This window comes from Lithobates pipiens, unplaced genomic scaffold (genome assembly GCF_037356315.1).
Source record: "Lithobates pipiens isolate NorthernLeopardFrog02 unplaced genomic scaffold, aLitPip1_a1.2 Scaffold_25, whole genome shotgun sequence".
In the NCBI taxonomy this organism is placed as follows: Eukaryota; Metazoa; Chordata; class Amphibia; order Anura; family Ranidae; genus Lithobates; species Lithobates pipiens.
The window spans coordinates 39785-54867 of NW_027507787.1; the positions used below are offsets into that span (position 1 = coordinate 39785).

The following is a 15083-nucleotide window of genomic DNA, read 5'->3' on the forward strand; positions in this document are numbered from 1 at the left end:
CCTTATTGCCTCCAATAAAGCCACAAAAAGGTGCATTTCAGTATGGTGACCACAGTTACAGAGGTGAAAGGAGCAGCAATTTTCAGTAGAGTTCCACTCCAAAGTGGAACTTCCACTTGTACTCCTCCCCCTCTGGAGCCACATTTGGCACCTTTTGGTGAGGGGGTGTAGTAGGGTTCCCTTACTTGCAATAGAGGTTCCATGCACTTGACATCGTTGGACTCCAGGACAGGCAAGTGTACAATTAAAAGTCAGCAGCTGCTGGCTTAATTTGCAGCGGTGGGCAGACTGCTACTTTAAAACAAGATATTTCAAAATGGCAATTTAAACCTGTGATTGAAGTTAGCCAATGAAAATGTTGAAGTTTTGTGAGAATGGTATGTGCCAGCCCTAAGAGGATAAGGTATCTAAACCAATACCAAAAAGTCTGACCCAAGAATAGAGTGCCAGTGTTGGCCTGGCCAAAGTATCTGTTGACTCTAGCATGGTGCCCTCATACTCCAACCAAGAAAGACCAAGAACCATTCCAAGACCGACACTGTATTCCCAGGAAGAAAGGATGTGCAGTCAAAGATAACCCTCCCATTCCCATAACGAGCCACGATTGACCTCCTAGACCAACTTCCAAGCCGCACTGCAGCAGAGGGCAAAGAGACTGGATCTGTCCAAGCCCCAACCTTCATGAAGGACTGGGCACTCACCCCCCCAATCCAGCAAGAACTGAGATTGACCCAGTCTCCAAGTCCTCTGCTACAGAGAAGCCCATTCGACCAGCCCAGTTAGCCAATCACAGTTCAAAATAGAAAGTTCAGACCATCTAAGAACAGCAGACCCTTTACTTCCAGAGAGTGAGACCCAGGGCCCAAGCTCTCCGTAGACTTCCCAAAAGAGATCAGAGTGAAAGCCTAGCATGGTTGCCGATCCCCTTTGCAGAAAGCAATAACCTACAGGAGATTGAAGACCCCAGCTGAGCTTTCCAGTATAAGAAGGAGGGGCAAGCAAAACTAACCCAAATTGCAAGGAAGGCTTGATTGTCAGTTTAGGAGCTTAAGCTTCTCTAGATGTTTCAAACTAAACTAGGACTTTTCACTCCTAGACCAAGAACCCAGGGACCATCAACAAATGGTTAAACCAGAGCCTGTGATTTCTGATATCAGTTCATCACTGGGTCCACAAAAGTGTGGCTAAACCTAAACAGGAGTTATGATAAAGGCTCGTAACTCCCAAGTGTTTGTGTGGAAACCTACCGTTTGATGCTGCAGCCCCACGAGAGATATGTTGCTTTGAGCTATTCATTCTCAGTTGGAAGACACAAAAACAAAATGGATGGCATCATGTCCACTGAAATTGAATGCAGATATCAAAATAGTTATGAGAAATGTGGCTTCTAGGGTTCCATCATTGCTGACCTACTGAAAATGCTGGCTTCCTACATCTTGCTGTCACTTACCCCCCGTCAAGGATGCAGATCTTGGATAAAAGCCACAATTTGCATAGTTGCCTGGATTTAAACACCAGCATGACAGCCAGGCAACTAGCCTTGCCATTTCATATTGCTTTATCAAGAAAAAGAGTTAAAACATTCAAAGGCAAAATATGCAGCTTTGAGGTCATGCATAACAATAATCACTGCTACACCCGCATGATATTGCAGATAAGGACACATGCAGCTCCTTCCCCACGAGTTGCCAATCCTACTTCAGACAGGACATGAGGCACAGGAGAGTAGGAGTCACCTTTTCATATATCAATATATGTTAATACACATTATTGTGGCGTTTCACATCAATTAGAAAAATTGCAGCAACCTTTCCTACCCAAGCAATTAAAAGTCTACTGCAGGAGTCTCCAAACTTTTTCTAAAAGGTCAATTTACTGTCCATGAGAATCTAAGGTGGCTGAAATGAGCCCGAGCATAAACTATGCCAGATCTTTAGGCATTATGGGAGAAAAAGTGCCCCATGTTTGCGAGTGGAAGGAATACTGCCCCAGTGTCAGTAATTATGCCTCAAGGCCCAGATAAGGAAAGCAAAGGATCACATCTGGTCCCAGTGAGGCCACTGGTCTATAGTAAACCAACTAGTTTGAAGAACTGCTTCAGGATAGACTTTCTAGTAGTGTTAATCATGGAAAGGAGGGGGGACCTCCACAGGATTTGGTACCTAAACTGTATCAAAACACATTTTCACTTAAAATGTCCTATAGATTGCATTTATAACCCCAATTTGATACATACCTCTAATTTTTCATCTGTTTACAGTGTTGCCATAGTTCACCCTTGAAGGGCACCTCACCAGCTACAAAATAAGGTAGGCATTAGAACCCCATAAAACAATTTATAAACCATTTTGCAAGCATTTTATATTAAAGCAGAAAAGCTTCATGAGATCTTTGAGTGAAGTTAGCCAATGAAAAGGTTGAAGTTTTGCCATTTTGTGGGAATGGCACGTGCTAGACCCTTATCCCTTAAGAGGATAAGGCATCTAACCCAATACCAAAAAGTCTGACCCAAGAATAGAGTGCCAGTGTTGGCCTGGCCAAAGTATCTGTTGACTCTAGCATGGTGCCCTCATACTCCAACCAAGAAAGACCAAGAACCATTCCAAGACCGACACTGTATTCCCAGGAAGAAAGGATGTGCAGTCAAAGATGACCCTCCCATTCCCATGATGACCATGATTGACCTCCTAAACCAGCTTCCAAGCCGCACTGCAGCAGAGGGCAAGAAGACTGAATCGGTCCTAGCCCCGACCTTCACAAAGGACTGGGCACTAGTCCCCTGATCCAGCAAGGACTGAGATTGACCCAGTCTCCAAGCCCTCTGCTACAGAGAAGTCCATCAACTAGCCAGTTAGCCAAACACAGTACAAAATAGGAAGTTCAGACCATTTAAGAACAGCAGACCCTTTACTTCCAGAGAGCGAGACCCAGGGCCCAAGCTCTCCGTAGACTTCCCAAGAGGGATCAGGGAGTTAAAAGCCTAGCAGCCGGCTATAACTTGCAGAAGGATCCAGAGGAGAGCAAAAGAGACGAATCGGGACTCTCGGTAGGACAGGGCGGGGCAAGCAACACTGCCAAACCGAAAAGTGCAAGAAACGCTCAGTCACTCAGCCTAGGAGTGCAATCTGAAGAGATATCAAACTGAACTAGGACTCGTCACTCCTAGACCCCAGAACCTGGGGACCACCAACAAGTGGTTAAACCCAAGCCCATGAGTTACAATAACAGTTCATAACTCAATTAGCAATTTAACACTGGGTCCACATAAATGTGTGGCTAAACCCAGACAGTGTTTGCATGGGAACCTACCATTTGATGCTGCGGGGCCACAGAGGAAGTTCCACATTGCTTTGAGCTTTTCGTTCCCAGTAGTACCTAAACAAATAAAGAAATAAATGGCATCATGCCCACTGAAATCAAATGCTTAGATCAAAATAGCTACTATAAACTTATGAGAAATGTAGGCTCTAGCATTGCCGACAACGCTGGCTTCCTGGAGCTCATCATCACTTATCAAGTATGCAGATCTTGGATAAAAGCCCCAATATGCATACTTGACTGGAATTAAACACCAGCATGACAGCCTGGTAACTAGCCTTGTCATATCAAATAATTTCATATACAAATATTGCTTTAGCAAAAATGAAAAGATAATGCATTCAAAAAGGCAAAACAAAGTTGTGCTTTGAGTCATGCGTACACAGCCTTGCAACACAAAGTAATAACCACTGCCACACCTGAACTCATCCTTACTGGCCAGCAGCCATCACAGATCCTTCCCCTTATGTCAGTGCTGCCAGTCCTACTTCAGACACCAGGAGGCTCAGGAGGGCGGCAGTCTGGTCATATTTTCATGTTAAGTGGCCGATTCGTTGCTAGGATGAGAGATAGTCCTAGAAACGAGCCACTAGCAACATGAAAGGTTGGCTAGTTTCTGCACCCCATCCAGACCCACTATGTGCCCTGCTGTGTAAAATAGGACTATAAAAAAAAAAAAAAAAAAAAAAAAAAAAAACTGGGGGGCGAGCATGCATCCCACAAATTCACAATGATGGTGGGGGGCGCAGAGCATGCATCCCACATTCAAAATGAGGGTGGTGGTGGGGGGGCACAGAGAGCATGCATCCCACATTCACAATGAGGGTGGTGGGGGGCACAGAGAGCATGCATCCCACATTCACGAGGGTGGTGGGGGGTGCAGAGAGCATGCATCCCGCATTCACGAGGGTGGTGGGGGGGGGCGCAGAGAGCATGCATCCCACATTCACAATGAGGGTGGTGGTGGGGCGGGGCGCAGAGAGCATGCATCCCACATTCACAATGGTGGTGGTGAGGCGCAGAGAGCATGCATCCCACATTCACATTGAGGGTGGTGGTGAGGCGCAGAGAGAATGCATCCCACATTCACAATGAGGGTGGTGGTGAGGCGCAGAGAGCATGCATCCCACATTCACAATGGTGGTGGTGGGGGGCGCAGAGAGCATGCATCCCACATTAACAATAAGGGGGTGGTGGGGGGCAGAGAGCATGCATCCCCCATTCACAATGGTGGTGGTGAGGCGCAGAGAGCATGCATCCCACATTCATAATGAGGGTGGTGGTGGGGGGCACGCAGAGAGCATGCATCCCAAAAATTCACAATGAGGGTGGTGGTGGGCGCAGCGAGCATGCATCCCACAAATTCACAATGAGGGTGGTGGGGCACAGAGCATGCATCCCACAAATTCACAATGGGGGGCGCAGAGAGCATGCATCCCACAAATTCACAATGGGGGGGCGCAGAGAGCATGCATCCCAGATTAACAATGAGGATGGGGGGCGCAGAGAGCATGCATCCCACATTCACAATAGGGGGACGCAGAGAGCATGCATCCCACAAATTCACAATGGGGGGCGCAGAGAGCATGCATCCCACATTCACAATGAGGGTGGGGGGGCACAGAGCATGCATCCCACATTCACAATGAGGGTGGTGGTGGGGGGGCGCAGAGAGCATGCATCCCACATTCACAATGAGGGTGGGCGCAGAGAGCATGCATCCCACATTCACAATGAGGGTGGTGGTGGGGGGGGCGCAGAGAGCATGCATCCCACGTTCACAATGAGGGTGGTGGTGGGGGGGGCGCAGAGAGCATGCATCCCACGTTCACAATGAGGGTGGTGGTGGGGGGGGCGCAGAGAGCATGCATCCCACATTCACAATGAGGGTGGTGGTGGGGGGGGCGCAGAGAGCATGCATCCCACATTCACAATGAGGGTGGTGGAGGGGCATGCAGAGAGCATGCATCCCACATTCACAATGAGGGTGGTGGAGGGGCATGCAGAGAGCATGCATCCCACATTCACAATGAGGGTGGTGGAGGGGCATGCAGAGAGCATGCATCCCACATTCACAATGAGGGTGGTGGAGGGGCATGCAGAGAGCATGCATCCCACATTCACAATGAGGGTGGTGGAGGGGCATGCAGAGAGCATGCATCCCACATTCACAATGAGGGTGGTGGAGGGGCATGCAGAGAGCATGCATACCACATTTACAATGAGGGTGGGGAGGGCGCAGAGAGCATGCATCCCACATTCACAATGAGGGTGGGGAGGGCGCAGAGAGCATGCATCCCACAAATACACAATTAGGGTGGTGGTGGGCACAGAGAGCATGCATGCCACATTAACAATGAGGGTGGTGGGGCACAGAGAGCATGCATCCCACATTCACAATGGTGGTGGGGGGGTACAGAGCATGCATCACACATTTTCACAATGAGGGTGGTGGTGGGCATAGAGAGCATGCATCCCACAAATTCACAATGAGGGTGGTGGTGGGGGGGGGGGGGGGCGCAGAGAGCATGCATCCCACAAATTCACAATGGGGGGGGGGGGCACAGAGAGCATGCATGCCAAATTAACAATGAGGGTGTTGGGGGGCGCACAGCATGCATCCCACAAATTCACAATGGGGGGGTTCTGCCAATCCCCTGAAGTTAAAAAGGCAGAGAAAGTTTGATCTATGCAGTGCAATGGCTTGTCTGTTTGAATACAAACATTTAGTTATGCTACAATATAAACAAACTGTTAAACAAAAAGCGATTATATAATAAGATTGTAACATGTTTGTGACATTTAAACAAAGTGGAGTGAAAAAAAAAAAGTTTAGACTGCAGCTCCAAAATGAACATTGCAACCATAATGACATCCAAGCTCTACTTACCAGGCATGTGGCAGCCAGCCATGTTGCTTTCCATCTGGAGGTGAAAAGCCAGGCTTGTGCACAGGTGAGGGTATTTATGGGTAATCAGCCTTAAAAGGTCAGCTGACACAGCCCAAACTTTAACCCCTTATTTCCCAGTTTATGTTTTTACATTACCCCAATGAAACAGGTCAAAGGGTGTTTGTTTGAGCCTGGGTTCACACTGGTGCATGCTAAACCCTGCATGCGATTCGCACAGCGGGCCTGTGTACATCACATGCGATGTCTGTCCGGTGTGATTTGACTCAAATCGAATCCGCACCAAAATGGTGCAGAACCCTTTTGGTTTCCGAATTTGAATGGCATTGCATAGGTGCTCACACACACCCGTGCGATGCGATTATGGCAATCGCACTATGTTTTGCAATCTGTTTCAGGTGTTGTTAATCTAGCATTGACACCCACAGCAGATCGCATGGACACCATGCCATTGCTATGCAGTGCGATGTGATGCTGGAAAACATGGCAAATCTTGTGCTTTTCCCGCATCACATCAGTGTGAACTGGAGCTCGTGGTTTACAGAATTGGGAAAAAAAAGGGGGGGTTGTCACAGGTGCAGTAAGTGGCGGTTTAGATTAGTGTGCTCTGCGAGATTGCAGCGCAAGTCAAATGCGATGCGATTTCAGCCATACAGATAGTATGCTGAATTCACATGACGTTCGGATTAAACTTGCACAGGAGCATTTTTTTGGTACGCAACAGAATCGGATTGCATTGGTGTTCACACCTATGTGATGTGATGCATGTGCAAACTGTCAGTTTGCAGTGCGATATGCGAACTGAAATGAAGTTGGTATTAACATTGTATTGACACTCCCAGCAATTTGGATATGGCAGTATGAACTGCCTTGTGGGAATTCGCAGGGTTCCCGCATTGAGCAAGCGTGAAGGGGTACCAACTCATACAATTAAGTTGCACCAAGTTCTGTATAGCATACCTCCTAACTTTTGAATGATGGACATTTCATGAAGATCGTGACCTGCGGCACGTTGCAGCAAAAAGTGGGCGTGGCCAAACATGAGATGGGCTTAAGGGCTGTGGTAAACAAAACATGGGCTTCCCTGTACCTATAAAATAGATTGCTATGCCACAAACTTGAGTCTCAGGGATACATACTGTATTAGACATGTGCAATTAGTTTCGCATGAAAAAAAAATTCGTACGAATCCGAAATACAAACTTTTATTTATACGAATTCCGAATGAATTATGAAATTCGGATCCAAATTCATAACGAAAATTCGTAATTAACAAAAAGTTAACAAACCTAAAAAGATATAAACCCAGGAAGTCAGTACAGCACAGGGTGGGAACCCCTCATAATGATAAATTCATCATAACAAACTTGCGTTATTTTTACCAAAAGTTAACGAAACTAAAGGTTAAAAACCCAGGAAGTCAGGACAGCACAGGGATGGTGGGAACCTCTCATAATGTGCGCAGCGGGTGTACACTCAGACCCGGGAACTCAGCACAGGGATGGTGGGAACCCCGTATAATGGGTACAGCGGGTGTACACTCAGACCCGGAAACTCAGCACGGGGATGGTGGGAACCCTTTCTAATGGGTACAGCGGGTGTACACTCAGACCCGGAAACTCAGCACGGGGATGGTGGGAACCCTGTTTAATGGGTAAAGCGGGTTTAAACTCAGACCCGGGAACTCAGCACAGGGATGGTGGGAACCCCTTCTAATGGGTACAGCGGGTGTACACTCAGACCCGGGAACTCAGCACAGGGATGGTGGGAACCCCTTCTAATGGGTACAGTGGGTGTACACTCAGACCCAGGAACTCAGCACAGGGATGGTGGGAACCCCTTCTAATGGGTACAGTGGGTGTACACTTTTTGGGGTAAAAGGGCCGGGGGTGCGATTTTGTGTCATTTTGGACCCATTTTGGGATAAATGGGCCGGGGGGGCGATTTTGTGTCTTATTGGACCCTTTTTGGGGTAAAAGGGCCGGGGGTGCAATTTTGGTCATTTTAGACCCTTTTTAGGGTAAAAGGGCCGGGGGTGCGATTTTGTAGCATTTTGGACCCTTTTTGGGATAAAAGGGCCGGGATGCAATTTTGTGTCATTTTGGACCCATTTTGGGATAAAAGGGCTGGGGGTTAAATTTTGGTCATTATGGACCCATTTTGGGATAAAAGGGCCGGGGGTGCAATTTTGGTCAATTTAGACCCTTTTTGGGGGTAAAAGGGCCGGGGTGCGATTTTGTGTCATTTTGGATCCATTTTGGGATAAAAGGGCCGGGGGTGTGATTTTGTGTCTTTTTGGACCTTTTTTGGGATAAAAGGGCCGGGGGTGCAATTTTGTGTCTTTTTGGACCCTTTTTGGGATAAAAGGGCCGGGGGTGCAATTTTGGTCATTTTGGACCCTTTTTGGGGTAAAATGGCCGGGGGTGCGGGGGCGTGGCGACCGCGCAGCGAGATGGTCGCACTCTAAGTGAGCTCTGCTCCGCGCTCAGGGAATAGACGTTTTCAAGCCCGCTTCACGATCTCCGCGGCCGGCGAACCGAGCACAAACGACCCCGGAGGTACCCGCCGACAGATCTACCATGGGGAAAAGATCACAGAAGCCGCCGCATACTATGAAATTGCCGGATTTTTAACGGCCTTAGACCGCGGGCTACAACAAGATGGCGGAGGAGGACGCTTCACAGCACAACACACTCAGCCTCCAGCGCCAGCACCGTCAGCCGAGAAGCTCAGCGGAGCGGAGTGCACAGCGGAGATGGACGAGGACACGGGAACGCAATCCTTCGATTCTGACTCCCCAAACAACTCTCCATCGACTAGGAGCCCTGCAAAGTCCAGGCCCAGATTGGAAACTGGCACCAAACCGCAAACCAGAACGGCTACTCTGGACAAGGAGATGAGCGGCGGTGGACTGATCATCCAGCAACCAGCGGATCCGATAGCACAATTTCCAACCACAGGTCAGCCTATTTCTGACACCACTTTAAAAGAACTGTTAATGTTATTGAGAACATCTCTACAAGCTGATATATCTCTACTTAATAAAGGACTCAACTTCGCACCCACCAGCCAGCCCAACCCTTTCACTTTATTTGTGGATCTAAACAAATTTATACGTAATCTCACAGTGAAACGCTTTTTCAATATCAAATCCAATAAGGAAAATCCCAACAATACCACAATACCCAGTATGTACAATACCTCTCCTTTATGTACAAAAAATATATACCAAGATGATCCCTGCCTAGCCATTTTGGAAGAATTATACAATATGAATGAAGACCCCGCCGTCACCACCATTAGTCTCTCAGACACTTCTTGCATTTATTATCAACCAGATTCCCCCCCAATAAAACACACTTTTCTTAGGCCAAAATCCATCTTCAACCCCAGCCAGGCAAAAGGCCCTTACATACAAAGTTTCTACCAGGTTGTGTATGCAGATATCAAACGACTTTGTAAATTAAGGCCACCCCCCTCCCCCCTGCATCACCACAGGAACAACCTCACCCCACAAGAAGCCCGGGCTCTCCAAAGTCTAGCAAAAAATAACTCTATTGTCATCAAAACAGCAGACAAAGGAGGTGGCATAGTAATCCAGAATTCGGAAGACTATCTAAATGAGGCCAACAGACTACTCTCCGATAACAACACATACAAGCCCTTAAAAAGTGACCCGCTCCCCCTCTTCTCTATAGAAGCTGAAGCACTCATAAAACTAGCCCTTGGAGATAATATTATTACAAAAGCAGAAGCTTCCTTTCTATCCAAAACATATTATAACACTCCCTATTTCTATCACCTTCCCAAAATACATAAAAATTCAGAGAATCCCCCGGGGAGACCAATTGTTGCCGCAATGGAAAGTATAACCAGCCCCTTTTCTATCTACATGACCATTTCCTGCAACCACTGGCACAGAATCTCCAAACTTACATACGAGATGGTACCCACCTACTAGAGATCCTAAAAACCTACTCCTGGGAGCCCACCTACCAATGGGTGTCCTTAGATGTCAATTCCCTCTATACTTCAATTCCCCATGCTGTTGGCCTTCAGGCAGTAAAACACTTCTTAGCCCTAGACCCATCCCTAAAAACTGCACAAGCAGAGTTTATCTTAGATTGCACAAAGTTCTGCCTCACCCACAACTACTTCTCCTTCAATAAAAAATTCTACTTACAAACCCAAGGGACAGCTATGGGTGCCAATTTTGCACCTAGCTATGCAAACCTGACAATGGGCTTCTGGGAAACTCTTTACATTTGGAACAACAATCCATATACAGAGCATATTATATACATAGGTCGCTATATAGATGATATTATCATCATATGGGACAACACCGGACCACCCATAGACCACTTCGTCTCACACTGTAACGCTAATGATCTAGGCCTATCTTTCACTTTTGAATCCAGTCCAGATACCTTACCCTTTTTAGATCTTGAACTCTGTCATATCAATAAAACCATCTTCGCAAGAAACCACATAAAACCCACTGCAGGAAATTCATATTTACACTTCCAAAGTTGCCACCACCCAAGGTGGATCACCAATATCCCAAAGAGTCAATTTAATCGTTTAAAACGAAATTGTACTCACAACTCAGATTATATCGAGCAGGGCACTCTGTTTAAAAGAAAATTTGAAGACAAAGGCTATCCCCCCACCCTAGTAGATGAAGCCTTCACCAAATTCCTGGACACCCAGCCAGTAACACACCCGGTCACACCCCAACCACATGAAACCACACCGAACAAACCGACTGTCCATTCCCAAACTCACAGCACCAGATTCATTACTCAATATCACTCCCAACACAAAAAAATGGAAAAAATCTTCAAAAACCATTGGAGTATCCTTCTAGAAGACCCTCTGTTAAAAACCTCCATAACAGATACCCCCAAGATAATATATCGTAGAGCACGCAACATAAAAAGTTTTATCGCCCCGAGCAAATTAAAAACCGATAACAAACCAAAGCCACTCAGGACATTCCTCACCCTGAAGGGCATGTACCAATGCAAGAAACAAAAATGTCTCACCTGTAAATTTGTCCAACACCGCCAAAAATCTTTTACGACAAAGGGCAACACATACCAACTAAAAGAGTTCTACAACTGCTCCTCTGAGTTTGTAATATATGCAATCCGCTGCCCTTGCAATCTACTTTATATAGGGCGTACCATTCGTACCCTAAGAAAAAGGTTTGGCGAACATCGCCGATCAGTAGAAGGGGACTCCAATCTCACTATCCCACGACACTTTAAAGAACACCATCAAGGGTCCACAGAGGGCATGCAAGTATGGGCCCTTGAACAGATACCTGGATCCTTCCCCCTCGCAGAACGTTTCAAACGTCTCTGCGAGAGGGAAACTTTTTGGATATATACGTTAGACACCCTCACGCCTGGAGGCCTCAACGAGGACATAGAAATCAACTCAGTTGTCTAATTTTTACCCATCACACTTTTTCCATGAGATTTTTTAATGAGACTTAAAATTGCTTAGCCGCACCCGCCCTCACCTCCACAAATCAGTATCCACGCGCCTTTTTCTGATCCCACTATAAGTGGGTTCACACACGTACGAGTGCGTGTGCATGCGTATGTATGTATGTATGTATGTGTATGTATATATATATATATATATGTATGTGTGTATGTGTGTGTATGTGTATGTATATATATATATATATATATATATATATATATATATATATATATGTATGTGTATGTTCTGCTCTAACATCCACGTCTCATTTTAACACCATTTTATTGTATTTTACAGTACCAAATTCTCACAATATCAAATCCTATCAATATACATGTCTCTCACCATGTTATGTCATAATACCCACCATAGAAATATACCTTCAGCAATTTAATTAACAATTTTTTGCCCCTTTTTCATTTTAATTTTATTTTTATTCCTAGTTCTATTTTTATTTTTATTTTTATCTTTATTTTTATTTTTATTTTTATTGTTTTTTTATTTTTATTGTTATTTTTATTCCTATTGTAATTTTATCCTTATTTTTACCTCTATTTTTATTGATTCTTTATATATTTTTTATATATATTTTTTATATATAAAAAATTTAATTTTTATATATATATATATATTCTTTATATGTATTTTCTATGTATTTTTTCAATTTTTAACAACCTTCTTTTAATTCTTGCAAAATCCACTTCTATTTTATACCTTTAACAAGTATTTTCATAATTTTTTAAAACAATTTTTAAAACAATTAAATAAATAAAAAAGTTCCAACTCTTATCACTTTTTCCCACATCTTGTCCACACTATCCAACTTGTATCCACATACATTGATGGACACACACACAATAATCACATACAACCAGCCTGCAACACATGAGCAATCAACACCATGCTTTGGTCGGAACAGCTCCGCCCCATAAGGTGGAACCTAAACGACTAATTAGAACTGCCCCCTTTCCCTATTTAAACCACTCCAAACATAGTAACCCAGATGCCTGATGAAGGAGCACGCATGCTCCGAACGCGTGCAACGTAAACCACAACGAAACGTCATCGCAGTGCGCCCCTCAACATAACAACGAACGGACAAACGGACCTCCCTGACGCTGTTACACCAAGCCGTGCGACGCTGGGAACCACCGGCGCCACCGGACGAGAGATACAGCCGAACGAGTTACCGCTTCTCCTCGAGAGCCCTGCGATGCCCTCTAGATACATGATGTGCCTGAAACCTTCTGGTAGAGTGTGAGTGCATAACTTCACAAATTAAATGTCTTTGATTCAACAATACTGCACTTAGATTGGCGCTGTTTTTTCTTCTGTTTATACAAGCTGATATGATGACATGTCTTCACCAATGTAGAGCTGAAATCAGCGATTTGGGGGAAAGAGTGCACCAGGTAGAGACTGGAAAATGCGATATCACCTCCTCATTTAATGCGCTGGTGTATTCTCATGCAGCACATCACGAGGCTATTGAAAAGATCCAACTGAAAATGGCGGACCTTGAGGACCGTTCCCGTAGGAACAATCTAAAGATCCGGGGGGTTCCAGAAACAGTAAGGCCGCGTACACACGGGCGGATTGTCTGCCCAACTTAGTCCGCTGAAACGTGTTTCAGCGGACAATCCGCTCGTGTGTGGACTTCAGCGGACTTTTTCAGCGGACAGTCTGACGGACTAAGTCTTTCGGAATTTCCGTTATTTTGTCCGTCCAAACTTGGTTTCAGCGGACAGTCCGCTCGTGTGTAGGCAAGTTGGACGGACTAAGTATGGCGCATGCTCAGAAAGGATTTACACGCCGAAGGTTGCATTGCAGTGTATTGGACGTCAAATTTCTAGTCCCGTCGTACGTGCCGTACACGTCATCGCGCAAGCTTTCGGCGGACTGTCTGTTCATCGTGTGTGGTCAAGTCCGTTCATTTAAAAGTTGGACGGACTGTCTGTCGGATTGTCTGACGAACTTAGTTGGCCAGACAATCCGCCCGTGTGTACGCGGCCTAACGGCGCAACAACTTCTCACTTATGCTCAAGACCTCTTTCGAGCTCTGGCCCCGTCATTGTCACCATTAGACCTAACGATCGACAGAATCCACAGGGTCCCAAAACCTGCGTTTCTGCCTCAAGAAATACCCCGAGACGTTCTACTGAGAATGCACTTTTTTAAAGCCAAGGAAAAAATCCTAGATACGCTACGTAGAGGAGAGAATATCCCTGAGGCGGCCTCCGCACTCTAAATCTTACCGGACCTGTCACAATTTACCCTACAGCTCCGACGCAACATGGCAACTTTGACCAAAGCCATGAGGAACCATAAGATTATGTACAAGTGGAAATACCCTGCTAAATTACAGGCATCCTACAACGGGTCCACCCATCTCATACATTCCCTGGAGGAGGGGATGCAGCTCTTGAGAAATTGGCAAATTTTGCCTCCTGATCCGGCTTCGGCTCCATCCCAACCGACTAGACAAGCTCCAGCCAAAATTCTCAGTGATTGGCAAACGAAACCACAACGAAGATCAATGGTCCGTCTCACTTGAATCTACCACACGGGAGCTTCCTCCTTCCAAGTTCTGATTAGATTCCCTGAGCGCCCTTGGTACCTGACAGCGTACCGTTAGCCCCTCGCATTGGGCATTTGTTGCCTGGCCCGTATGGGTCTTGTTTCTTATTCGCTCCTTGCAGTTCAAATTTTTTTTTTTTTTTTCTCTTTTTCCGTGTTTGCTGCTTCTATGATTTGTTTTTTCTACCTGGAAATTGCCTACGGCATACCGTCGAAAGGAGACATTGGAAGTTCACATCTTGGATACGTGAGTCCACTCTGCGAAACCTTGCTATACCTGCTTCACCATACTACAATCTCTGCACACTCAGTGTCAATACTCACGCACCTACTTACAAGGTTACATTTCAACAAATCGCCAAACCTGCTACCAGTATGGGAACATGTGGAAACTGCTCCAACATGACGATGTTACACACCTGTATGCACATAGGACTCTTCGCACGTTATCTAGCACCTCTCCGGGACTCTCCATTTCATTTCTACGATCTACGAACTCTATCGCCTCTTATAAAGCTCCAATGAATATCAAAATCCTTTCTCTGAATGCACGGGGACTCAATCATCCTGCCAAAAGACGCTCCCTGTGGCAAGAGGCACTCAAACAGAACGTGGACATACTAGCTGTGCAAGAAACACACTTCCATAAACTAGCTACACCTTTGTGCACACATCAGAAATTTCCACATATCATCCTCTCTTCCACCACGGCGAAGAAAAGAGGGGTGATGATTGCCGTAAGAGACTCAGTGAAATTTGAACTTAACCACTTCCCACCCGGCCA

General features: G+C 45.9%; 1 long non-coding RNA gene across 1 annotated transcript; it reads right to left on the reverse strand.

Annotated features, from left to right (window-relative positions):
• Window positions 1-6269, reverse strand: LOC143930046 (uncharacterized). Its single transcript, XR_013262692.1, has 4 exons — window positions 6209-6269; window positions 3310-3375; window positions 2237-2297; window positions 1-1341 (listed from the first exon to the last, which is right to left on the reverse strand). It is a non-coding gene; the product is annotated as an uncharacterized LOC143930046 (long non-coding RNA).
• Between the last annotated feature and the right edge of the window lie 8814 nt (window positions 6270-15083).